The sequence below is a fragment of the Streptopelia decaocto genome (assembly GCF_964273445.1).
Source record: "Streptopelia decaocto genome assembly, chromosome: 1".
NCBI classification, from domain to species: domain Eukaryota; kingdom Metazoa; phylum Chordata; class Aves; order Columbiformes; family Columbidae; genus Streptopelia; species Streptopelia decaocto.
Window position 1 is genome coordinate 52,964,237 of NC_138663.1, and position 26,813 is coordinate 52,991,049.

Here is a 26,813-nt window from a genome sequence, read left to right on the forward strand (position 1 = left end):
ATTATTACCCAACAATGCAAATAATGCTTTTGGTCTGCAGAGTACCTATTTCATATTAGAAGAAGCAAGCTCAAAATTTGCCAAAGATCTGGAACACTCCACAAGGTAGCTCTGCCAAGAGCCAGAAGAGATAGCCCTGTGTGGGAGATGTGAGGAGAAACTGTGAAGATGGACCAGATTAGCTATGTTGGTACACGACTGGAAAGATAAAAGGTGAAGAGAGGTGTGATAGCACGTAAGGAATATAAACCACAAGTTGAGAGGGAAGAAGAGAAAATTGAAGGAAACTATGATTGACAGAAGAAGCAATGGAAAGTTAAGAGGAATAGAGAAATGAGGTGAGTTTTGAGAAGTTTTTTATAAAGATGATTTTTTTTTTTCCTAATGACCTTCTGGAACATGTGCATGATTTGGTATAGGTCTGAAAAATGCCTACTGGTAGCACAGTTCAGTACACTGTATAAATAACCATACAGATTTTCAAACAAGCATTACGTTGCCCTCAGCTTCAGCAAAATGTCACACATTTCCTTTCATGCCATTTGATTAAGCATAATGTTAAAACTTATAATTGAACTTGGTTACCCAGAGAGATACTGGGTATTTTTTAGCTTTTGAGGTTTACATATATTATTTTCCACAAAAGAGTTTTATTTTTACTGCTTGCCAAAAAATATTCAAGATTTATTTCTATCCAAAATGAGTCTGTTCCATATGCCAGTTTGACTAAATAAGAGATTTCGTATATGATAATAAAATTCCTTCAATTCTACTGTATGACATACTGTCAAATGCGTATTCTATAAGCAGAATGCTTCTGAAGAGCACATATTCTCTCTACATTACTTACTATCCACAATCTTCTGCCATAAAGAAGCAGGCTCTATTAGGTCTGTATCTCAGAGGATATTAATACCCAGTAATGCAATACATCCATATACCCTGCTGCATTTCCCATGGAATATTACTTAGGTCTGGCAATAAAAGTAGGGTCTGTATCATAACTGGTATCACAACCAGTGCTACACTAGCAGCCTGAGATTTTTTCCAAAGGACAACATCAATAACATCATCCACAACACGACCACAGCTCACTTTCTTGCTTTAGCAAGTAGTCTTAATTTCTCAATGTTTTATAAAGCCGTAGTTATTAGAGACCAGTGCAGCCATGCATTGTGACTGGTCATACTGTACAGTGAACAACACGGCTCTGACCATGGCAGTTCAGAACAATTAATCAGTGATTAAGTGGTTAACACAAACCCATAAAACCTGTGTCCTGACCCAACAAGATCTGACTACACTGACTCAAATCTATGTGTTTTTCTGCAAAATCTCAGGTGTGAGCAAACATTAGTGTAATACTATTTTTAGCTTTGTACCTTCTAGTATTACAATTCACTTTTACTGAGAAGAAAAAGGCAACATTTTCAGTAAGGGTAGTGATGAAGACACATTGGGTGGATTATCTGGGCCTCTTACCTAAGATGATTATAGGATTAATAAAAGTCTACCCCTGTGAAATGAAACTGAGTTGGATAAAAGGCAGAAATGCTCACTGCATTAATTTCTTACGCTTGTTAAAAGAACTGTGAATAAGAAAAAAATACAAAAATGGAAGTACAAATAGCATTCAGCTTCAGAGTATACAATCCGGTCACTTACTGTTCACAATACAGACTGTGTGCTTAACTCGCTTCTCTTTGTTTATTCAGGGCTCCACGTTTCTGTAACAAAAACAAATACATGCATTTATCATCCATATAAAATAAATTACCTAGTTTCATTTGTGCCACAGAAGTTTGCTATTTTCATATTTAGTTTTGGTTTACTCCAAGATTTAAAGCCTTGGGTTTTTGTGAAATTGTCCAGAAGAGAAAATCCATATCAATCCTTTTACTTAAAAAACAAAGTTTCCAATGGTAGGTACTACAATAGCAGCAGAGATGGAAAATCCACAGGTTCAGGGCACAAATCTCTTTTGAAAACTCTTACTAAATTCTGGGCATCTGAATCACATTTGGGCACCTGCAGCTCTCCCCAGTTCAGGGAAGGTGAAAGGCTTTCCCACCTGTGAGTCTCGCAATCCTCTGCTCAAAATCAAATTCTCATGCTGTATTAGATCTTGCCTGGATTAACCCATTAGACTGAAGAGTTAAAGAAGAAACAACATGTACCTGCACCAACAGCCACAGCCTTCCCCACCGCTTCTGGAGAGGGACAAGCTCCAGAGGGGTGTTTCATGCCTTACTCCCATTGTTTCATGCAGACAATTAGCATAATGAGCACTGATCACAGCACACCAGCTGCTTAGCCTTTCTTGGGCAGTTTACAGGCATCACAGCAGAGGTGAGTTTGAAGGCAGGATTTGAAGGAACACAGCGAACTGGCTTTGCAGATTTTCACTATAAACAATTTTCATGAATAATGGTTGCATGAGAGAAGGGAGAAAATTGGGACTGATGGGCAATAAGGGTTGCAATAAGGGCAACACCGACATGAAAGAGCAGGCAGGATCAAGCTGTGAAGGCACTTAAAATGCAAAGATGACCAATTCTGATGGAGTTAAAAAAATGAGCCAAATGCACAGTTACCAAGATAGGTAAATATATTTTTAATTTTCCATCAACTTTGTCAAAGGAAAATGAAACTGCCATTACCTAAAGTTGTCAAGTTATATCACATCGACCCTTACTCTGGTCTTTAAAAAAGTCAAATCACGATTCCATCCAGCATCTCACTCTAAATTAACTAGATTAACATTAATCTTTCATGACCCAAGTAAGGGATTCAGAACATAACCAATTAAAAATATCTATTTTCCCCTTCTTCTTTAGTAAAAAAATAATATTGCTTTCTGTATAGTTCTGTCAATATCTATGATATCCCAGAAATCACTTGCATGTCAGTCTACTGAAGAAACATGTTAGGCAACAAGTAACAGGTGTTAAAAGCTGAGGGCTATATGGTCCATGAGTCCAAAGCACACAATATTATTTTGTTATTAAATTTAAAAAATTTTGAACTGTATGGATTAGCTCTTCTATCCAACAGCCGATTTTGTTATGTCCTAGACATTAGTGAGGAGTTGTGGAGCACTCAAACAATGCAAAGTTAGCTGGAAAATGATATAAACTCCTTATATCAAAAGAGTTTAGAGTAATTCAGATGCTGGTGTAAAACACAGCTGTGGGATCAACTCACTTCTTTCCCAAAGTCTGTAATACATCTGACAATAGTCTTATCAGGCCTTACATAGCTTGGTGCTCCTTAATAGCTGTATGAAATGTCCTGGTACACGCCATGACAGGCCTAATCTGAACTACTGTACTCCAATACCTCTTGAAGGAGTTCAATGAAACCTTTGCTTCTCCTTGTCATACCAGCCCTCCTAAACTGAGGAATTTGAAATTCAGACATACTCCAAAACAGGTTTAAATTAAAAGCTCTAATCCCAACCTTCTCCCAGCATTCAGAGCCAGGGTTTTGTTTCAGCTCCCTGTGTACATCTTGCATTTGAAGAGAGGTAGCTGCAAGTGCCTTAGAGAAATGAACACAGAGTCACACCTGCTCTGTGGTGCACTGTCTCAATCTTCCCCTGTTTCTCTAAGCTGTCTGTGTCACGCTGTGTCATATTATTACTGAGCCTTTCAGAAGATTAACTATTTCCTTCTGCTGCGAAGACAGAAAATGGAAAGACAGATGTTTACTTGAGTATTAATAGGAAATAACTGAACAAAAATACAGGTTATGTGCTAGAATAGAGAAACAAATTTGAGTGAAACCACAAGTAAATGTGGTACTTCAACAAATAGAAGCAGAGACAGCCCGTCTGCTCCACTGAAGTTGATAGACAGAGTTTCCAAAACATAACGGAAGTATAATGGAGGCCTGGAATAAATAAGTAAAACCCAATCAATAAAAATCAACAGTAATCAAGGAGACTTGCACTCTTTGCAAGGATTTGCAGAACTAAAATAGGTAGAGAGTAATAAAAAGGAGAGATTTGCATTTCTAGAGAAAGATCAAAAAAATTGGCAGAGACATTCAACTGTGTTTCTATCACTTACTATTAAACACAGGCTATTTTTTATGAGATGTGTTGGAAGATTAATTCATTCACCCTTGGTTATGGACTCCTATGGGTCTTCAGTGCAGGAGATTCCCTGCAGTGACAACTATATTTCCAGAGCTACAAATAGCATCTGTCATGCCGCTAGTATCTTCCAAGGCTCCGTTTTCATTTCAATAATATTTGCAAGGGAAGACTTTTCCTAATAAAACCATTGGAAATATCAACAGAAACACATTTTGATATGCCTCAATACATATCGTAATATCCCTTTGAAGCATAATCTATATTTTACAAATGGTACCAACAGAAGATACTTTAGGGCATGTAATTTTAGGGTAAGTAATCATGTAAATGATCTGCAACTTCAGTTATTCATAAAGATATGCAAAAGCAATAAAAACAAAGGCTTTTATTAGTTATTTCTAAGCTCTCTGTTCTCAGTTACCTTGAGTGGTAAGCAATTATGGAAATAATCCCATTAAGCTGGAGTAGAAGGACTGGACCTCTAAAACAAACGAAGTTCGGTCAGCCACACTGAATTTAGGAATATACATGCATAGATTTGCTCGTGAAACAAAACCCAGCTCCACTGCAAGGAAGGGATTCTTCGTAGATTTTCTCAGGACACTCTAGTTTAAGTCACACAGATACAGACTAGATTTGTGTTTATTACAGGTGACAACATTTTTAGCATCACAGAATCATGGAAAAATTAAGCCACATCTATTACAAGTTTCATTATTCATTGCGAACTGTAATACAAAAAACGAAAGGGAAGTTGCATGGTAATTAAAGATTTCTCAAGATCTCTTCGGCCATCTGCAGTTTCTTTACTCTGTTACCATTTTTACAGGCAGGAAGAACCGTGTGATCTTTTACAAACTCCATGAAGAAACAATTTTTGTCTCTTTAGGATTATGGGCTAAACACTCAGTAGCAGAGCATATGGCCGTTATTTGAATATTTTTCTATCTCTTTCAAACTTTGAGGAATAAATTTGCAAACTGAATCTCTATACTCTGGAGTAATGATGAACTACTAATACATCATCATCATGGTTTAGTGACACTTCAAGGGCACAACTGGACAGCATTTTTGTTATGAAGAACTAAAAGCTTTGGAAAGTAGTTTCAGGACAATTTTGCTTTTGACAGAGCTGAATCTTAGCTTAGGTTTGCTGAGGAGTTCATTGATCATCTTTCAAACTTGAGGACATCCCTTTACATAGCATATCTGGGAAGTTTTGAACAAATAATTTTGAAATTCCGTGTGGCAAAATTAGCAAATAATGAGAAAAAAAGAGAAAAAATCAGCTGGTGTTTAGCCTACTGAATTTAGCAGCGCAGCCTCAGAACCTGACTCAGTAATGTCAGAAATGAAAATGGGAATTTCAAATTTTATTCTCTGCTTTAGAATTACTTATAAGAGAGAAAATCAGATTAATTGAAAGTGGAAGTTATACAGTGTTATGAATAGACTGACATCCTGTAAAACATAGAACTGACATCTGGGAAAATGAGGCTAGCATTCGATTATGAAGTTTAAATTAGCTAATAACCAGTACAGAGTCTGGATAATTTCTAGTTGCATAATGTGCAACAAATTAAATGTATTTTGAAAAAAATGGAGTTGTGGGCATTTATTAATTGCTTCACATATTAAAACAGAAATTGTCATACATTATGAACTTTACAGTCCTTAATCATATGCATATTCTAATGTTTTATGGGCTTAATTTGCTCAGCGTAAACTTTTTACTGTGAGTAACATTGATTTTGTTGAAGCCTCAAATAAGTCACAGAACAGATCTGAGGATTAGTTTAGAAGGGATTTAAAGCACACACTGCGAATCCCTATACAGCCGCCACTTAAAACACTACCCATTCAGGCCCAGATGGATTGCTATGGCAACAGAATCCCAAATACCAGGTTTGTAACTAACAAAAATGTAAATTATTGATGAACTCAGAGTTGTCTCTCTTGGACACCCTCCTATTCAAATACCAAACCGTATGGTTAGAGTACAGAGAAAAGGTTGATATGCAATTTCCCCAGCCCAGTGAGCACTAATCCCAAAGGATTTCATTAAATCTTTTGGCTTAAATTTTTATTCTTGGAACAGCAGTCAGCAAGCAGGGATTACATTAAAACAGGCACTATTGAGGTCATTACTGACAGAATTCAGGCCTGTAATATAACAAAACAGAAACTAATTTTAAATACATCTCCACAAAAAACACCTAAATAGCACTTCTCTAAGTTACCATATATTAGATGACAGAATTCTTCCCCTCTCACCCATCGCCCTGCCTCCTTGCCAGTAAGAAACGATGGAGAACAGTAAAGAAGAGTAAAAAACAATATTATTTGACAAGGAGGTACACATATCATGGACAAGGTGACCATGCACAAAGTGAGTTGCAGAACAGTGAATGAAAGAAGGCTCAGTAGTCTTTGATATTCTGTAAATCAAAATCCAATAAAAAGTACTCTAGCAAATAAGCAAACTAGGAAAAAAAAAAGTATTTATTGCCATCTTCATTGCAAATTTCATGAAAAGTCTGGTAAGGGAAAAAATAGTAGTAGGAAAGCTAAGCACTTCTATGTACCCCCTTTTCTGGAAAGCCTCTGACTGTACACAGAATGGGATTAACACAGTGAGTGCCACACAAAAACGTATGCACCGGCTCTCATATTTTGGACTGCAACAGTTCAGGGGGTTTTAAAGCAACCTAAGGCTTTAAAAAAATAAAACTCAGATGTGTGCCTGCCATTAGCTGTCAGCGTACAGAGAAGAGAAAGGGCAAACTTCTGCCTGTAAGAACTTGTTACCAGATCCTCTGTCCTCTCAAAACTATGTGGAAAAACCAGGACAGAAAGTAAGTTCATGGAAATGGATAAGTATCTATGCATGATGCTGGTTTTCCTAAGGGAAAGGAAAACAATTATTGAAAGAGGAAATGAAAGAGGAAAAAAATAAACGAGGACAAAGAGACTTTTTTTTTTTTAAGTCAAAGGAAAAAATTTAGAGCAACAGATTGAAAAATAAAAGATACTGGTTATACATATACTTCCTGGTGGGTCAGGAGAAATTCTCCCATCCTCATTCATACACATTGGCATTTATTCAGAACAGTTTGTAAAGACAGAATACCTATATAGGGGAGCAGCCAACAATTTAGCAGAATACACATTCTGTCACTGTTGGCACTAGTGGTAAAACCAGTATTTAGAATCTGCTTCCTTTGCCCATTCAGATTGTGGCTCAGCCATCCCAACCCTGTGACCTATGTGGTTAAATTCAAACACAATTTTCAGCTCTAGGGATTTCTCGACTTAGTGAAGGACTCTGCTTACTGCAGAATTTGTCCCTGGAAGTACTTTTTACAATACTGGCAATGAAGCTGCTTTTTTTGGCCTCTGTTCACTTGTATTTAGTTACCTACTGCCTAATGTTCAAAGATGCTGCTCAACCATGGCTTCCTCAAAATTTCTTAGCAGATTAAAGATCCAAGGGTTTCAATTCTATGAAGGCTCTATGGTCCTTTTCCCATAGGAAACTGCTAGTCTTTTCTTGCTATAATTCCACACCTCCATCTGACATACTGTGTTTCTGCTATACACAATTCATACACTGGCTAAGGAGCAGCTACTAACCCTCAGTAGGTGCTAGCTGCTCCTCAAGGGCCTTTGCATCACTCTCCCAGCTGCATGATGCTTCTCACATTCTCAGCTTCTGTTTCTCCTACCAGCATGGCACAGAATATGCCTTGCTGCCCTCCTTGGTTCTTAGTCCTGGTGGATTCAGACCTCCCGTTGCTCATCAACAGCCTTTTCCAGCTTTGTCCTCGCACTTGGCTTGATGTTGAAAGAGCCATCCACTCTGATATTTCAATCAACCACACTTAGGTCAGTATTGTAACTTCATGATCAATAAACAATCATATGAATCAGTGGGCACTGAAAGATTCTCTTTTCATGGAAGAAAACCTATTAATGGTGACAATACAGTCAGTGACAATAGAGTCACAAACCAGTATATGAATCAACTCAAGCCTATGTTCCTGTTACAAGTCTTGGCTATATGCAGGAATGCCAAAGGATTATCAGATTTCAACCAGCACTAGCATTCCCCACAGTTTCTAACCAGGACAATAAATGGCTCTTCCTCTACTAACACCCATTTCACAGTGAACTACTGGATGTGGATGTACACCAAATGTGACTTAGACTCACAGGAAATCTTTGCATATGACAGACCATTAAAGTAGATAAATTGAATGTGTTCACACTATATGGGGACACTTCAACCACTTTGCTGCATCTGCCATATAGTAATTGTGAAGACTCTCTGGGAGGAATCTTCACAGCGCATAGCTTGCCATTCCTGCTTTCTGATTGCTGGGTATGTCTCACCAATTTTCTTAGAAAATAGTAGATTTTTCAAACTTTACATGAAGCCTACATTTTTCCATTTGCAAATATGAAATAATGAGAATACTACTAACATTTACTAGTAATAAAAACCCCTAAAAACTTTATACATCAGAGGGTAACTTCATTTTCCTGACTGAAAATTTTCAAGGCTTCATTGGAAACAACCAGCACTCCTGACACAGCATTTCATCAAATTTAATTTCAATTATTTTCAGGCTTTCCTAGACAAAAAGATAAAGAGCGAGCATTATTTTCTGAGTCATTTAAGAAAAAAGAAATCCTGTCCTTCATGAGTTGCTTCATAACACTATGTAGATGAGATATCTTGGATTATATGAAAAGATAAGAATATAGTTCCTAGCAAAATTGGCTTCAGAACTCATATTTAGGTTGCTTGTTACAGCTATAGACCAAGATTTATTTAGAAGCACAGTGAAGGTTTTTAATCAGTCTCCCAAATCCTTCCTAGAAAGATAACATAGATCTTTACATTAGTGTATTTTATGGAACTAACACAAGACATCTAACTACAAACACCGCAAAGAAATTCAGTACTTTCAATGCACACTCAGCTGCATTCCAGGGTTTAGAGATTCAAAATCTAATTGCATTTACCACAGGACAAAAGACCCTACTGCAATATCCACTGCAGGAAGTGATTATAGGTTACATAATTCTGCTAATCTTTTTGTTCTGGAAGTTTGGTGTAAGGGTTTTTAAATTTATTTCTCAATTCTGCTTTACAAAAATGCACGATTGTGGGCAAGCAATTCACCCACAAAACCCGAGACCGAATACCAGCACCTTAGCAGATTAAGCAATGTAATCTACGGATGAGTTGTTCTAATAACGTTTCTGTATTACGCTAAGGAGAGTTACAGTGGCAACAACTTCAATATTTGCTAGCCACTTAAATGCATCCCTTTTTAGAGTAAGAGAAAATCCTAAACAGACTTATTCTGAGGTTCACCTGGATATGTACACTAAAAGATTCACCATTGGTATAATGTTATCCCACATAGTCTCTCAAATGTTCTCTCACATACTGTATTTTTCATTCATGCTGCCATTTTTAATTCTCCTAAAGAAAATTATTAAAAAGAAATATGAAAGTCTGCCACGTCCAAACACAGACAAAACCAAATTACCACCTCCCTCTACCTCTACCTCTTCCTTAACTAATCAATGAAGTAATGGCCTGCATAGTGCTTGGATTCCTGGTAAGCAGCAAAACAAATCCTATAAAAACAGGCACATAAATTTCCAAAGTTGCTATCCACGGTCTCTCACACTCGTTTTAATGTTGCTTGCTCTGCACCCACCTTGCAACATCTTTCGTTCTATACCAAGAGATCTCTGCTCCCTTTCACCCTTCTCTATCTGTTTGAGGGCTTCATATCACAAGACTACTGTTTTTAATCTTCATGTGAAATTTCACTACTTTCATGGTCACAGTTGACTTTTTCATTCCGTCGAACCACATTTTAAACTAATAACAGAATTAAACGTCATCAACTTAAATTAAGATTTTCTCTACAAGAAGAGATGATACATTGTACTTTTATGTGGCCAGCAGTAGCAAAGAAGGAAAAACTCAAAATTAACAACCGAACTAGAAAGCACTTATCTTTTGTACTGGTACTAGAATTTATTAATAATAGGATCACTAAATAAGGTAAGCATACTTGAAGATTTTAAATATTGCTTTCCAGGTTGGTTCTCTGGTTCAGGTGCAGTACCTGTTGTCAGGGTTGGAGTAGCTACAGTGCTTGTCATAAGGGTGGGAGTAGCCGCAGTGCCTCTCGGTCTGTTTTCCCTCTCTTCTCCCTGAGGATGCTGCGTAATATCGAGCACCATTTGGCAGATACTGGCTAAGGCCCACCACAATGCAATAAATTGAGCCTCTTTGGAATAGCCACAGCATTTTCCTTTTAAATATTTTGTCACTTCATCAGGGTTCTGTAGTTTTTCAGGAGTGAAGCTCCAAAACATTGGAGATGACAAGATCTCTAGACACCTATCCATGTTCTCCCACGTGCCATGCCATCCATGACTATCCAGCCTCAGGGTAGATCTCTGGGTGGTATTCTTGAAAAACCTTTTGTAACCCTAAATAAGATCTGAAGCACATTCATGAGACACAGCAATAAGAGCATGCTGACTTCACCATCCCAAGGATGTTCAAAATTCTCAATAACTGTTGTGGATATCCTGAGGGAGAAAGGGGAGGTGAAAAAGCAGGTGAAAGTATCCCTCCTTGTCTTCCCCATAGATTGGGTGTGACTACTAATAAAATCTGACATGGTGCCCAAGGTATGGACATGACAACAATGCTGCATACAAATACCAGCTTAAACTCATGGCCAGTGATGTTCTCATAAGTCAATATTACACAGGATGGTAAAATCATAATCTTGATTTGTCTCCCAGAGGTGATGAACAGCATCACAGGGAATACAGAAAGAATGTAAGAATTTACATTACACAACCATGTGGAAAAAAACCCCCAACATTGTGACCAGATACTATTAATATAATAAACGCATATAATAAATTTGTTTTAATACGCTCTGGTTGGATCTTTTGTTATCCCAACTCTTCAGGCCCCACACTGAGCACCAAAAAGGACCATTGTGGTTTAGCCTCAGCCACCAACTAAGTACCACCCAACTGCTTGCTCACTCTTCCTTGCTCCCAGGGGGATGGGGAAGAGAATAGCGGGGGAAAAAAAAAGTAAAACTCATGTGTTGGGATAAAAATAGTTTAACAGGACAGCAAAGGAAGAGACAAACAACAATAATAAAAGAATACCCAAAGTGGGGAACACAATGCAATCACTCACCAAATGGAAAACCAGTGCCCAACCTGCTCCTGAGAAGCAATTGCCCCTGCCTCTGGCAAGCTCCCCAGGTTTATACTGAGCATGACATCATATGGTATCAAATATCCCTTTGGCTAATTTCAGTCAGCTCTCCTGGCTGTGTCCCCTCCCAGCTTCCTGTGAAAATTATATCAGCCGAACCCAGAAACACTTCCTTACAATTAGTCAAAAAAACTTGCAATTGTTAAAATTTGCATTTTGATAAGTTATGGTTCTACAATACAAAAATCTCAATTAACAAAAAATAAAATTAATTAGCATCAAAATAACATGATTTGTGGAGATGTCCCTGAAAATCAGAGAACTCAACTGATCAGATTTTATAAAAATGTTACATTCACATTTGTAACGTGTTGCAGCCTATTTCTGACACTGTCAAGTGTCTTTCTTCTTTAGTACTGTCCACAAAATTATATTTTTAGTGACTGTCATTGTAGCAGACAGCAGTGTCTCCTGGAAGAGGCAGTATATAGTGCCATCACAGAAGTAAAAATAAGACATGCTAAGCAGTATCAGCAGTCCTCAAACACAAGTAATCAGATGACTAGTCAGTAGATCTTCCATTTCTTCAGTGTTCTTCCTTTTGCCTAGACACAGAGGAGCAACAAATAAACCAAATGCAAAATAGTAGACAGAAGCATTATCTGGGTCTAAAATACATGAATGCCAAGAGAAATGCAAAATGGAGTTTACTGTCAGTCCACAACTTCCTGAAGAAACATATCACGTAAATGACAACAGTGAACCTTGAGTGATGACAACAGCCTGTGAAAAGTACTGAGTGGGTATGTAAGTGGCCATGGTGGCAAATGTTACTTTCTCAGAAGCTGCAAAGCCAACTCAGCAGCACCTGCACAGTTCAGCAGAAATGTCTCAAAGCCTGCGATAAATTGTCATCAGCCTGGCTGGCTGTGCATGGGACAGAATTTAGTCATCAGAGCTCTCAACCAACTACCGGTGGTGTCTCAGTGCTGTGTGGCTACTTTCTGTAGTAAAAAGCACATAGTAGCATACCACCTGGCCACCTTGGCTTCCTTCCCTGGTCAACAAATTGGTAGGGCTAGCATTTGAAGAAAATTTCATCTCCACGCTCATGGAAGCACAGTAGAAGTTTTAACCAGCCTAATGCTACTGGGATTTGGGACTAAATTCATAATTGTATAATATCATCTAGAGGTCTCATTCCAGTATCTTAAAACATTTCTTTACACAGTATGTGCACATACCTGACAAATGCATCTGGATTTGCAGTCCTACAGATGAAACTTTGAAGCATCATGACTTTTTTTCATCTTGAAACTACAAGCAAAAACCTAGAGACTGCGGAATTCAGGCAGACCTTTTAATCACAGGTGTCACCCTGGGCCGCGACAGAAGAGATTAACAGCCAGTCCTTGCAGACTACATGCCAAGATATTATTACAAAAAGCAGGATAAAAGACAAGTGGTGGTTTTGCAAGTCTACATGAAAGGAAAAAAGGAAGCATCAAGTCCACATTCAGCAAATCTGATAGCCTAATCAAAAAGTAGCACATCAGACATTGCAGAGTGTTGAAGCACAGATGGCTAGGAATATTAAAAGAAGTAGTTATCATTATTGTTCCTTACATAGTTGAGGAAAGAAAAGACATCTTGATATTGTATTTGGCTATAAAATAAACTTCCTGAGCTAGATATTGCCAGAAGGAATCCAATGGAAATGTCTATTTAGTGAAAATCAAATAATTACCTTGTAATTACCATCGTATGTGTCACATTTAATGTTAGCATCTCTGAATCAAGGAAAATTCAAGAAAGGTCTATTTGAAATCCCTAAAAAACCCATATGGCAAATATTTTAATTGGGCTACTTTTACTAATGAAGCTAAGTATTCCACATAGCAATATTTCTCCCTCTTTGTAGAGCCAAATGTTAATGTAAACCACCCTTTAATTTAATCTTCCTATCCATCTTGAGGAAACCTGTTCAATTTTTGATTACTAGATTTTCTGTAATATAGCTTATGGAGACCAAACTTTAGCCACTTCATAAAAACCACTGATTTGCACTCAAATAGCACACTGGAGCAGTTTGAAGGGAAAAACCATTTGTTCTGTCTCAGCTGATGTATAGCGTAATTTTCTGAGATTCTTTCATTGCAATTTGCAAACACATTAGCTAAGACTATAAAACAAAAGCAATCTGTACTACCCATGGCCCAGAAGAGGCAGAAACAGAAAGTTAGAAAACATAACAAATGTCTGAATCATCTCGAGGCAGGGACGCACTCTACCTCAACACAGAACATCATTATCCAAAATGTGCCTCATCTATTTTTCTAACTAACAAACCAAGCCTGGCCACTGAACACCTGATACTGCAATATATTCTTAAACCAGGCTGTATTATACATTATGCTAGACTAATTCAGGGGAGCAACACTGTGGTTAGGTTACGAGACTTCTTCTAGTCCCTTTGTCCAGTTCCTACAGTTCCATCCTCAATTCTGTAGTCAGTCTAGCCCCGGAGGGGGATTTACTTCCCTTTCTTCTATATCAGACTGCTGTAACACTACAGATCTCACAGCAATCCTGACAGAGAGAAGCTGCTTAATACTGAATCGCTGAAATTCTCTGCTGAATGATCCAATGCAGAATTTAGCCCTAAACATGGTTTAAGATTATTTTTTCTTAAACAAAGCAGATGTAAGGGAATACATTGCCAGTAGGAAGGTGCATGTAAATGTAGCTTTGGTAAACAGTCAGATGAGAGCATAACTTCATTCACGGCTAGGAAAGGACAACATAAGAAATATCGCTATGCAGAATGATTGTTTCAGCATCTCTCAGCATGGATTTTAAACAAATCAAGAAAACACCACATGATGTATTTAAAATTGCATTTCAGCATCTGGCAAAAAGGAAATCTCTCTTAAAGATCATCTAGTTCAAGGAAGCCCTTAATATGAGTTTCTGCAAAAAGAGAACTTGAAATTGCCTGTCAACAAATCAGCAGATGCCCTTTCTGAAGCTGACAGGTGCTTTTTGGCATTAATGTAATGACTGTAAATACTTCCTTGCACAGCATACAATCAATTGCTTTAATCAATTTCTACTATCACTTATGAAGTATGCAGACAATTTTCTAATCTATGCTTTGCAGTGACATTAAATATGCATGTTCAACATACTCTAGCAAAGCTGACTGTCAGTTTCTTTTCCTTTTGACAAAAATCAGTGTTTTGCTTATAAGGTTACAGTCTTGGCTCAAGAATAACTTAACTATGGGCTCTTAGTCAAAATTAATTCCCCTAGAACACAATAACAGTGTCAGTCTTCAGCAAAGCTCTGTGACACATAGAGATTTTAGTATGCTATGTGGAATGTTGCTTTATGAACAGAACAAATGGACAACTTGAAACAGGAACATTAGGGGTGTATTCACACACATGGATAGATACCAATAAATCAAACACCTCTGTTAACTATCTTCTTAAAGCTCAGTCTGTACATCAGAAAATTAAAGACAGTAAGTCTCTCTAAGATGAGAAACCAGTAAGAGAAAAAATATAAAAGACCAAAGAAATCAAACATCTCCTCCCCTGGCCCTGGTTCCATTTGCTCCTTCCTGATGTGCTTTCTCTCCTTCTTCTCTACTTTCTCCTTAAACTTTCTTTGCACCTAAACAGTTCCTTTGAGCATATGGGAAGAAACCTTGTTAAAGTACTTTCATACTGAATCTTGCAACAACCCTAAGAACAGATAAAAAAGAACCAGAAGTTAAGTTACACTAACTGCAAAGCAATTCTAGCTTGACATGAAAGTTAGATCTACTGTCTTGTAATTTACCCAGTGCTCCCTCCTAAACATGAGTTTGCAATGAGATATAACAACAAAACAGATCAATGTGATTTCTAGACTTTTAACTGCTATCTTCAATGCATATTACACATCATATCCTTACCTTGGCCTGTTGAAAAAATACATCTGCTTTCATTTTTTGCTTTGTACATATGCATAGTAAACCATTTAAACAGGTCACTGATAATGTTAGGAAAAGCAAAGAGAACCCTCCAAAGGTAGATTTTGAAGAAATGAGGCAGGCAGATAAGAAAAGAGAGAGTAGGAAGTATCTGAAAAATTGAAGTTTGTGCAGTATTTGGCACATGACCAGCATTGTAAGCAGGCATAACAGCATTGAATAGGGAAAGAAAGCACTGTGTGCACACCAAAAAACCCCTTCTTTTGCTCTAAAATATTTTAAGGGAAATAGTAAAATTCAAATATGTGTGAAATTTAAAGCTTGACTAAGAAAAGCAAAATAAAATAGGTAGCTGAAATAATCTCCCATTAGCTGAACTGAGGACTAGTTGAACTAAATTTTTATTTTATTGTTTCCACCTTTCCCCTCAGTGAATACCAAGCTATTATTGTGGAGGTAAGTGGAGTTACTGGCGCTAATACAGGGTTAGAAGTCCAGAACTCTAGAGCTGTAATCCTGGCTTGGTCTCTAACGTGCTCTGATACCATGTTTACGTCACTGTTCAGTTTCCCTACTAATAATGCAAACACAATATCCAACTCATGAAGAAGCTTGAAGGATTAAAGTCTGTAGTATTTTGAATAAACACTGCCAATTATAAGGATCAGTACTTATAAGGATCAGACTATAGGACTGCATCTTAGCTTATGTCCATAAAAATGTTGACTTTGGTATGAGAGAATCAAGGCAACCCTGAGTGTTTTTAAAAATCTCGCCTTTGCATTACTAACCTGTTTGCTATGGAGACTGAAATTTTGCACCTCTGGAACTTTGTATGATTTTCAGAATTAAATTACAGGACAGTCTGAGTTCTCCTTTGGCCCTAATGCCTTAAGATTGCTTTTATATTGCATTATAAAGAGAAAAATTTTTATCCCTCTACTCACTTTTTTCACCATCTCATTTTACAAAATTCTTTGCAGCTACAAGTGCCTCTCACTATTCATCTGTAGAGGGCTCATCACATTTGACTCTCCAGGCAAGGACGTATTACAAAGAAACAACATGTTTGCTAATACGTTTAACGTGGTTCACCAGCCACTACTATTAATACTACATTTATTCTACTAAATCCCAAAGTAATATCTCTTCACCAGCACAGGAATTATTCAACCAAAACGTAAATGGAGTGGTTTAAACAAAGATGAGGAAGTAGTGTACGGCCAAAGGACTGTAAGACTCTTACCAGTATTTTCTGTCAGTTGACAGTATTTGCTAGATTGCTTAAACATAATGAAGTGAATTCAGTAACAATTCTAAATTGTTTAGTGTTCCATGTCGCACTCTCATAAAGATTTTTTTTTTGCTGTGTGTTATTTTTTTTCCTTTTTCTAGTCACAGTTATTGTGTTACATAATTAAAACGCTATGATAAGGCATTTTTATGTATGGTAGCCCTAAATGAAAACATACTACCTTATGTATAGGCACGTATCTGTATTTGCAGTGTGTGTGCCTTTGTCAAGCTGTATCCATTCACATATATATTCTCCCTTTCCTTACTCAGTGACCCCAGAAAACCAAATTCCAACTTTGTTGCATTCAGCCGTCCTGGATTTATTTGGGGATTACTGGCTACACCAAAAAATAAGCATATATATGGACCTAATTCAGTTATGACAGACATAAAATAAATTATTTATATGATTAAAAGACCGAGGCAGAAATATTTACTTTTGGTAACACACCAGTATGAGCGTAAAACTGAAAGTGCAAATAAACAACGCATTGAAAAATTGTCATTTCTGAATATATAGAAAGGTATAGTGTTTAGAATATGTCATGCGACATTACCACATAAAATATATATTGTTAAAGGATCACCCATATCTAAGATACTGGGCTACAGACTCTTGAATTACACAAGGGAAGAGGGAAGATGATCCCAATTTAGACACCTCCATGGCAGCAATTAGAGATTTATATCATTCTGTGCAAAACCAGTGACGTCTTTGACACCCAGGCTGTGCGAAAACCTTCAGTTAGGTCAGTGTACCATTCTGAAATAACAACTGCAACAAATGCTATATAATTTATGGCACAAGAATAACGAAGGAAGGTGGTGTGATCCAGCCTGGATATGGCACACAGAGACTGAGTGAGAGACTTTATTTAACAAGGTTCTGGGTCTTTATTCCGCCTGAATGCCTTCTGAAGTCTTAAGCACTGTAACTAAAATAGAGATTGAAAGATATTGTCATTGATAGTGATAATTACCTTGGCAGGAGGCAAAGGGTTGTGCTACTGACAAGGGTTGTGATGCTGAACATCTCTTTTGGAAGTCTGCTAAGTATATTGATATTCTGTACCACAAGTCTGCTTATTAAAATCACTACTTTACTTACAACAGTTTTCCAAACATAAATAGAAAACTTCATGTCTGAATTTTTGGATTTAACATAATAAATACAAATAATAGCTTCCCAGTACCTAGAATGAAGTGGCTAACTCATTTCAAATAATGAAGAACCTAGAAACAAATTAAATTATCAGCTGTCAGTTATTGCCTGTGCATCAAGAGTATATCCATGACACAATACTATGCAGAGAAACATGAGTTAGATCTGCTTGAATTTGTGTGCCATATAGCCTGGTTTTCTGCCTGAAGGTAACAGCCCTGCACTGGAGATGGCAGATGTTGGGATTTACCCTTGAATGAAGGTGGCCAAGGGCACTTACCATCTTAACATTAAAAGGGGAAGACAAAACAGAGTCAAGCTCAGCTAGGTCAAGAATGTTGCAGGAAGGATTTCAACCTTTGTGGGCTCCAGGGATAGTACTGAGCTAGTTAGGCTGCTGGCCTTGGCTGGTCCTTAGTACTAAAGACTCATCTGGTCTAAAATTATTGGTAAAGCATCAAAAAAAAACCCTTCTCCCTGGGAACCAAAGTGACAGGATTACTAAAAAAAATAGAGGATCTGACTTTTTTTGGCTGGGACAGCCTCATTCATCTTCCTGCTTAGTTCAACCTACCTTGTTTAAAGCAAAGTCAGACAATTCTGTGTAACTTAACAATTTCTTATGTAACCAGCCCTGAGTATATCAGCCAATCCTCCCAGTTCTGTATCTTCAGCAAACTTGCTGAGGGTACACTCTGTCCCTTCATCCAGGTCACTGATCCATACGTTCCTTTCCCTAGGTAATATTTCCCCTAATTTTTTTAAGGAGTTACTAAACGGAATGTTTGTTTTGTTGCCTTTTTGTTTGGCAGGTTAACTTCATTCACTGCTCAACTCTAAACATATATGCTTCCCCTCAGATCAAGAAACATCTATTTCCTTTATATTTAGTCAGCTTAACGTGACCAGAAGGCATTTTCCTGTGAGATGCCAAATTCCCTAAACAATAGCTATAGTTGTAGAGAGATAAAGGCACTCAGGAAGATGCTTAAGCACATACTCAACTACTTTCAGTAGTCTGGAAACCTCTGAGACTACTTCTGTACTTAAATGTATGTTTGTATAACTGAACCAATGAACCAACTCATAGCCAAGTAGAAGAGAGGCATGATGGTAAAATTTGGTGGAAAAGGTCCAGATGCATTCTGACAATAAATCAACCACAAAATCACAGCATTTTAATTCCACTTTGTTGTTCTACTCAGGGATGCTTACAGTTTTAATTTTTGATGGCTGCATGGTAATTTATTTCTGTACATGGACCAAGCATGCCCTGAGACAGATAATCTATCTCAAATATGATTATCTTGCACCATCAGACATAGTTTTCACACATGCCAAACACATTACCTTCTGCATGCTTTTGTCTAATCTTGAAATTAATTCCATTCCCAGTATGCCAGTAAAAGGCAAACAAACAAATGTTAAAATTCACATATACTAACATGCAACAGAGGCCAGATCACCTCCTGGATCTTCCTCAGAGAGACTCTGAACACCCTGTTGTCCACCTTGTCAGTACTAGTTGAGTACCTTTTAGGCCTACCACATAGTTTCATTGTTAACTTTTGGCTACACTCCCTGATATCTCAGGTTGAACAAAATATCTTGACATTGGTTTTTAATGACTATATAGATAAAAAGAAGTGCTTTTTTCTCTCTCTTCAAAATGATAAAATTGCAAGCAGACACTCATCAGAACTGGCATCTAATTCCAAAACCAAAAATGCTGTCAAAAGTTAAATTTTAAAATGTTCTGAAGCAATAATCTTGCTACTTTAGAGAAACAATAGTATCTTTTGAAAGAAAAATACTTAACTGGACTTTTCTTAAAAAGTCTTCGTGTTCCACTTTCTCAATCTAATTATAAAGAAATCCAGCTATATTTTTTTTTAAAATAAATATTACAGAGCAGATTCCAATTGTTTTGTGTTGTCCTTCACCTCTAAATTATCTCCATTCATCTACTTCTGTAATGATATATTACCTTATTTGAGAACTATCCATAGTTCTTTATCATTGAAATTAACCTTGGCAAAAGAAAAGTATCTGATGTATTAATAAAAAAGTATTTAAGTTATAAAATACAAATAAATAATACAGCAGTATACATTTATATTTCAACCTTCTTATCTATCTTACATCTTCTTAGACAAGATGTATCTAATATCTTCTTACGCTTCAATTTGAATCTTGAAATAAATAAATGTACCTGCCAATCCCTTCTTCATCTATAGATGAACTCTAGACTAGTAACCAAATTTAAAAAAAAAACTATAAAAATACATTGCTAATAAACACTTTTTAGCTCCAAAATGTTACCACTTCACATTTGTCATGATGATTTGGGAAAGAGATGAAAAGTTAAAATAGTTTTTCTGTTCTGGAACCAGAGATTCCAAATGTGAAATAAATTCACCCTATAGCTGGAAAACCAATGAGAATATTAAAATTCATTTCAACCTTAGCAGGATCAGGTTTGGCAAATCAGTTCTTTTAGGGAAAAAAAAAAAAAAGAAAAAGGCTGCCTTTGCTCTCAGGTAATTTCTCATTCCCTTCTAAATAAAAAAGGACATTCAATAAAGAAAACTGTAAATATTCAAGTACATGAAAAGTAATTCAAATTACAAATGTTGATATCCAAAGGGGTCTTTCACTGAGCTGTGAAAAGTGATACTGAAAAAAAAAATCTTTAATGATTTAAAAATTATTGCACTGAAACCCAGAACATTTATTAACAATAAAAAAATGTATTTAATATAAAATGACTATTTCATCCAATTCTTCCAGCATGCCTTTTCCTATACAATGAAAGTACATTTGTAATGCTGACACTGATTCCATATGATTTTTTTTAATTGAAGGTTTATAAAATCTATAGTTATTTGAAAGCAGACATCGTTTTAGACAATCTTATATGCTTTCATTCTCTAGCTACCTACTGCACCATTACTCTTAAAGCCTGAGGAACGTTTCACATTTAACCTATTACCTGATAAGTTCTTGGAAGTAAGGATTGTCTGTTTAGTTTGGGTTTTATGTTCTCCCTGTACAAACAAGGTTGCTTCATAATACAGAGTCTTAGTCACTGCCATAGCAGGAATACATTCTATGAGAATACATTCTATGAGTCCTCCTCATTGCTATCAATTGCCCAAAGAACTTTCATTTTCTTTAGATACTGAACCTTGCACATCATAAAATTTCCTGACAGAAAAACTAAAGATTTATGATCTCCTTAGCTATTAATTTTCTTGATTTTTTAGAAATTTAAGTCTGTATACATAGTGATAGGAAAAAAATTGTTTTTATTTAGCTAACTGCCTTTTTTTTTTTTTAAAAAAAAAAGGAAGCTTGGAAAATGATTTCTTATTTAGATTTTGTTGAAAATAAATGCTTTTAGGTAAATATGTTAATCGCACTGACAACACTCAGGGACTGAAAGAACATCCTGTACTCTGCAAAAAGTAAATCACCCATTAGTTCTCTGGTAGGTCAGTTTTTACAAGAGATTTATGTTTCGAGGTCAGGACAAACCTGATGGATTTCATGAAATATGAGATTCCTTTTAAAACAATACAGAGCTATTTTCAGCTCACTGAACATATATTTTGCAATCACTCCGCCTCCTCCATTCTTCTTCTGACCTATAACCTTCAAATTCCATTTCCTATTTCTGTTCAGTCTGAATGCCCTTGGGTGAAAAGATGGGGCCAAATCAATTTCTTTCACTACAAATCTGTTCTGTCCTCTTTCAGTTCAGTCCCTGTCCTGGCCAAGAAGCAATTATTTTCCAAGCCTAACGAATATCACACCTTCTACTTATATATAGTTTTCACTTCACCTCTACCACTCCTGCTGTCCTGTGATATATCAGCTTCTTCAGTCAGTTCAAGAGAAGTCATCCTTCCCTTTGGGTCTTTTCTATCTCCTTCTTACCTTCTCTTCACTTTTCTTCTTCCATTTGCCTTCCTTTCTCCCACTCCCAAGTCAAATCCTTCTTAAACTCTTACTCCTTAATCTATTCTTTATCACCTTTTGTCTCTAATTTTCATCCCCTGACAACGCTGTAAAATGTAGCTGTCCTTTTTCACTCTTGTGTCCAGTTTCCAATCCCTCCCACAATTATTTCCTTCAGCTCAATTCTCCTGTTAATTTTCCTGCTCCTCTTTGACCTCATGATCTCTTCTGGTTTTCTGACTCATTGTTTTCAAATACTAACCAAGAATGAGGCAATTTCTAGTTTCAGTACTTTTTTCCTACAATTATACCACTGAAAATATGCCTCAGCTACTGCAGTGTAGAAGTGTGGATGCTTCAATATCCTAGTTCATAATTGAAAGTGATGTCAAAACCAGAAATGTTTGTAGTTCATACTTACTGTTATCCCTGCAAGTGATTCAGTTCTACATACAGTAACCAGAAGTGATGACAAACTATTTTACATTTATCACACATTGGTTTTATATGCAGAAATTATTTTAAAATGCCTGACTACAGAATATTAAGCACCAATCCCCAGCAGAAAAACGTGCTGACTTATTTTTGGACATGGAAAAGGACACCATCCTGAACCCCTAGACCTTTTGAAAATCACAGTGGGTATATATTAATATATGGATTTTTTTTTAATTAAGCAATGTATTTTAGTATGGGTAACAAGTGTTTATCACCCTGATAGCACAACTATCTGAAAGTATGAAATTCTTCTAGCAGACATGGCACATTGAGACTGCTGCTGTTAGCTCCATGTAACTACTGTCCATCTTGGAAGTAAAGATTATAACTAACCTGCAATTTTGAGTGACCAGAGCAGGCCAGCAGGTTGTAGAGCTACACTACAAAGGGATGTGGGAGGCAGAACTAAGCGTGTAGAGCATTTTCACATCTGCAAACATCTTTCTCTAGAGGTCATGTTCACATTAAACTGATCCTGTATAACAGTGACAATACAAACATTTCTCTCTTTTTTGTGACCTGTAATATATGGTAGGGAACAGAATCAAACCAACCAAGATACATAACTAATTTCTGCCTCTGGACCTTCAAAATGAAAAGTGAACAACCCAACCCAGGATGCACATTAACCAGTCTTTCATTGAGGGCCATGGTGGGATCAAAATATCACATCTTAAAATCAAGTGCAGTTCATATTCATTAGTCTCAAGACATCCCAAAGTATCACTCAATTTTCTTTGCTTGAGTTCAAGAGCACTTGCATTTATATTTGCTCTTGCTTCCCATCTAGGAGCCCTACAGTATTCTTTCTCAAGAATTTCCTTAATGAAATGATGTGAATCAAAATTCTATTCAAAATACATAAATAAAATAGCTTTTCCTAATACTTTAGCCTGTCCTTTCAGATATGACCATACTGATACCCATTTCGAAGCTTCTAAAAATGATGCATGTTTTATTAAAAAAAACTAGTGGACACATTAAGAAACTTGATTTGAGCTTGCAGTTAAAACACAGATCTTGTAATACAAAACCTCTGATTCTGGCAACACTGGATTACAAAACAAACAAACAAACAGACTAAAAAGTAATGTTTTGCTAGGCATTTTTGAACCTTATAGCATAGTTATACTCCAGCCCTAGCCAGTATTTTGCTGTTATCTATAAACTGCAGCATATGTAAGGAAAGCTGAAATTGTAATGTTTTTTCAGGTCATGATTCCAGCTCACTGTCATGAAAGAAGGGACAGAACAAGGTAAAGACAAGAATAATTTTCCTAATTGAAAGCCCAAAAGCTCTTTACAAGAAGTGCTGACTGCCCTCCACCTCAGAATTACTGAATCCCTTTCAACTTGCTCTCTGAGGAGCCAAGCAGCAAGAACAGATATCACAGTCTGACTCTGTACTGACTTCAGGTAATTGTGTTTCTCAATCTGTTGGCATTTGCAGAACAGTTCTTTTTATCGCCATCCTTTACTTCTACAATTACCTACATTTCATAATTTGGGTTTCTCTTGTTATGAAGTAGAGCTACATCGGAAACTAAGAATGTCTTGGGGTTTAAGGAAGAATTATTGGAAGGAATTGTCCAAATAGCTTTTACCGTGACTAATGTGTACATCTCTCTCAGATGAGATCTTTTGCGCACTGGATCCGATGCTTGGACATCAGCTGCTACAGAAATTTTGTCAACTGCCGACAGCCAAGAGGGTTCTCAGATGCACAAATCTGTCAGAATTTCTTCCTTTAGCAGCATAATGCTACCCACTGGCACGAAGCAAATGACTCACATCCTAGCCTTGTCCCTTGTTAAATTGATTTAGGTAGATCAAAATTACATGTTTGAAAATAACCAGAGTTCATAGATAGGTAAATTAAAAAGTTGTTAATTTATTTTGATGGAGAAGGACCTTGGCAACGTGTTTAATTTACATTCCAGGGCACAAACATTATTAATATCAAGGTTAATGAAGAAGGGAGTTGACCTTCTAAAAAATTTGTTTTAGTTTTGAACTGTCAGATTCTATATGAGCTATGAATGTAGTATTCACTCTCTTGCCATGTAAAATGACTTGGGTTTAGTTTCACAAAATGAGGTTTTGCAGCAGCTTAGAGTGCAGGTGTCACTACACAGTAAAGTGTGGCATTCGAAACCAATTTGTAAGATTATTGGTAGAAAAGATTATTCTATTTATGCCAATGTGAATAGCTGCTAGTAAAATGAGGTATAAAAAAGGAAAATATTTTATACAACTAAAGAGAGTCAAATAGCCTTTCTGTATTCTTTCCCACATTCTGTGTCTGCTGCAATGCAAGGAAAAAGTTGCTTAAGGCAAGCTGTTGGGGGTAGACTTGGAGACAGCAGTACAGCATTCTGTAACTATTCATCAAGATGTTTAATGCAGACACAGCACTTCCATCAGACACTAGTAACATGCTTGGATTTGTAATGTTTATGCTGATAAGACATGTAACTGCAGGCTCCAGTAACTCTTCTAGCTATCCATCTAGTGACCTACTGGACTTAAGTTAGCTACTCATTCAACTACAGTCATGTATTAGTTACCTTAAGGAGATTATATTTTATAGAAAAGCAATAGGAAGCTCTTAGTCTAATATACAGGTTACTCAATCAACACACAGAATTATTTACAGACCAACACATACAGATTAAACATATATTCAGCAATGGTTTTGTCAAATCTGCAAAGTCAAGCAGCTGAATGTTGAGAAATGTTGTACTCCCTAGTTAATGCCCTAGAAATGTTTTCCCCCCATCTGTCACACCAAATTATTAATATGGTGTCCTGTGTTGGTCTCGCATAGAGTTAATTTTCTTCCTAGTAGCTGATATAGTGCTGTGTTTTGGATAAAGAATGATAATGTCAATAACACACTACTGTTTTCATTGTTGTCAAGCAGTCAAGGACTTTTCAGCTTCTCATAACTGGCCTGGCAACGAGAAGGTGGAAAGTGCATGAATGGCTTGGAGGGGACACAGCTGGGAGAGCTGACCCCAACTGCCCAAAGGCTATTCCATACCATATGACATTAAGATCAGCATATAAAGCTGGGGAAGAAGAGGAAGAAGGGATGTTTGGAGTGATGGTGTTTGTGTTCCCAAGTAATTATTATGCATGACAGAAACCGGCTTTCCCGGAGATGGCTGAACACCTGTCTGCCCATGGGAAGGAGTGAATGAATTCCTTGTTTTGCTTGCTTGTGCGTGTGGCTTTTCCTTTACTTATTAAACTGTTTTTATCTAAAACCATGAGTTTTCTCACTTTTACTCTTCTGATTCTCTCCCACCGGGGCAGGGGGAAGTGAGTGCGTGGTTGGGTGGTGCTTAGTCGCCAGCTGGGATTAAACCACAAGATATGGCATCAGAATTTCATTTCCACAATGGAGACCATGAATGTTTGGGAGGATATGCTTGCAGAGTTGAAGCAGTTCATAAAAGTCATTCCTAAAAGTCATTTTTTTAAAGCAGGCAAGTATATATGTATCACAAGCAGAGTTTGAACTGTTCAAAACTTGCAAGGGAGATTTTTCTCGTATACACTTGAACTGCTGCTGTGAGCTGTAGTTACCCAGCTGAGAGATGAAAGCTGGTGTTCCAGCTGAGAGGAACTTGGGCAGAATACTGTGTCCACCTGGAAGATCCACTAGCTGATAGGAGAGAGGAGAAGAAAAGCACAGTTTTACAGAAGTCATGCAGTGGACACTAAGCAGATAGGCAGAAAGAAACTATGGGGAATTCACCTGACTGGACTGTTTCAGCAGCTCCTGTGCACTCTCAGTGCATTCTCGCTGTATTTTTATGCAGCTCTTCTGTTTCAGTGTGGATGTTTCAAATCACAAAAGCTGAACACAAAAGCTCTTAGAAAGGATATTAATACCATGGAAATTTCTGGCAAAACTGAAAAAAAAATATTTTGAAATGGAGAGAATGGAAATTCAATTTAGTTTCAGTTACAAAATAAACATTTTTATTATAGATACCTAAAACTTGGGAAAAAAAAAAAAAGTTTAAGTATGTATTGTGATACTCTAAGCAAACAGAAAATTCAAAATTTTGCTTTCAAGATGTCTACAAGCTTGACATCAGATCTTATTTTTAGGGTTTTGAATGGTTTTATTCTACCAAATCAATTCCAAGAATTCCATGAATATCACAAATACCTGAAAGAATCTGAATGCAGTTCAATGAAAACTGCTAATTCAAAATACATTGACTTTGACTTCAACCATAGCATTCTGCCTGTGCTGGCTTTTTTTTTGGTTCTGTAACAGGATATCAGTACTTAAAAACCAGGACAGTGCGAAAAAAAGTGTGTCTTTGTCATTAAATCTGATTTTATATAGAACAGACATTCATCAAACACTTCAAACTGCTGGACTTATTAGGGCAATTCACTGCAACCACAGTGCAGTCAAACTTTGGCTGGGAATATTGAGTGACTTTGGTAAGCTTCCAGTTCTTTCACCAGAAGTGAGAAGCAAAAGGGTAATTTTAATAGACTGTATTATAATCAAACTTGA

At 36.9% G+C, this 26,813-nt stretch overlaps 1 protein-coding gene and 1 long non-coding RNA gene across 2 annotated transcripts in view; one reads left to right on the plus strand and one right to left on the minus strand.

Annotated features, from left to right (window-relative positions):
• Positions 1 to 26,813, minus strand: part of SYT1 (synaptotagmin 1) — a 360,262-nt gene that overhangs the window by 230,123 nt on the left and 103,326 nt on the right. The window contains exon 3 of the mRNA XM_082062019.1: positions 1,666 to 1,727. The gene's annotated coding sequence lies outside the window, so the exon portion shown is untranslated. The remainder of the gene's footprint in view (positions 1 to 1,665; positions 1,728 to 26,813) is intronic.
• Positions 27 to 25,539, plus strand: LOC309444320. The gene is made up of 3 exons (XR_014184990.1): positions 27 to 338; positions 23,483 to 23,686; positions 23,902 to 25,539. It is a non-coding gene; the product is annotated as an uncharacterized lncRNA (long non-coding RNA).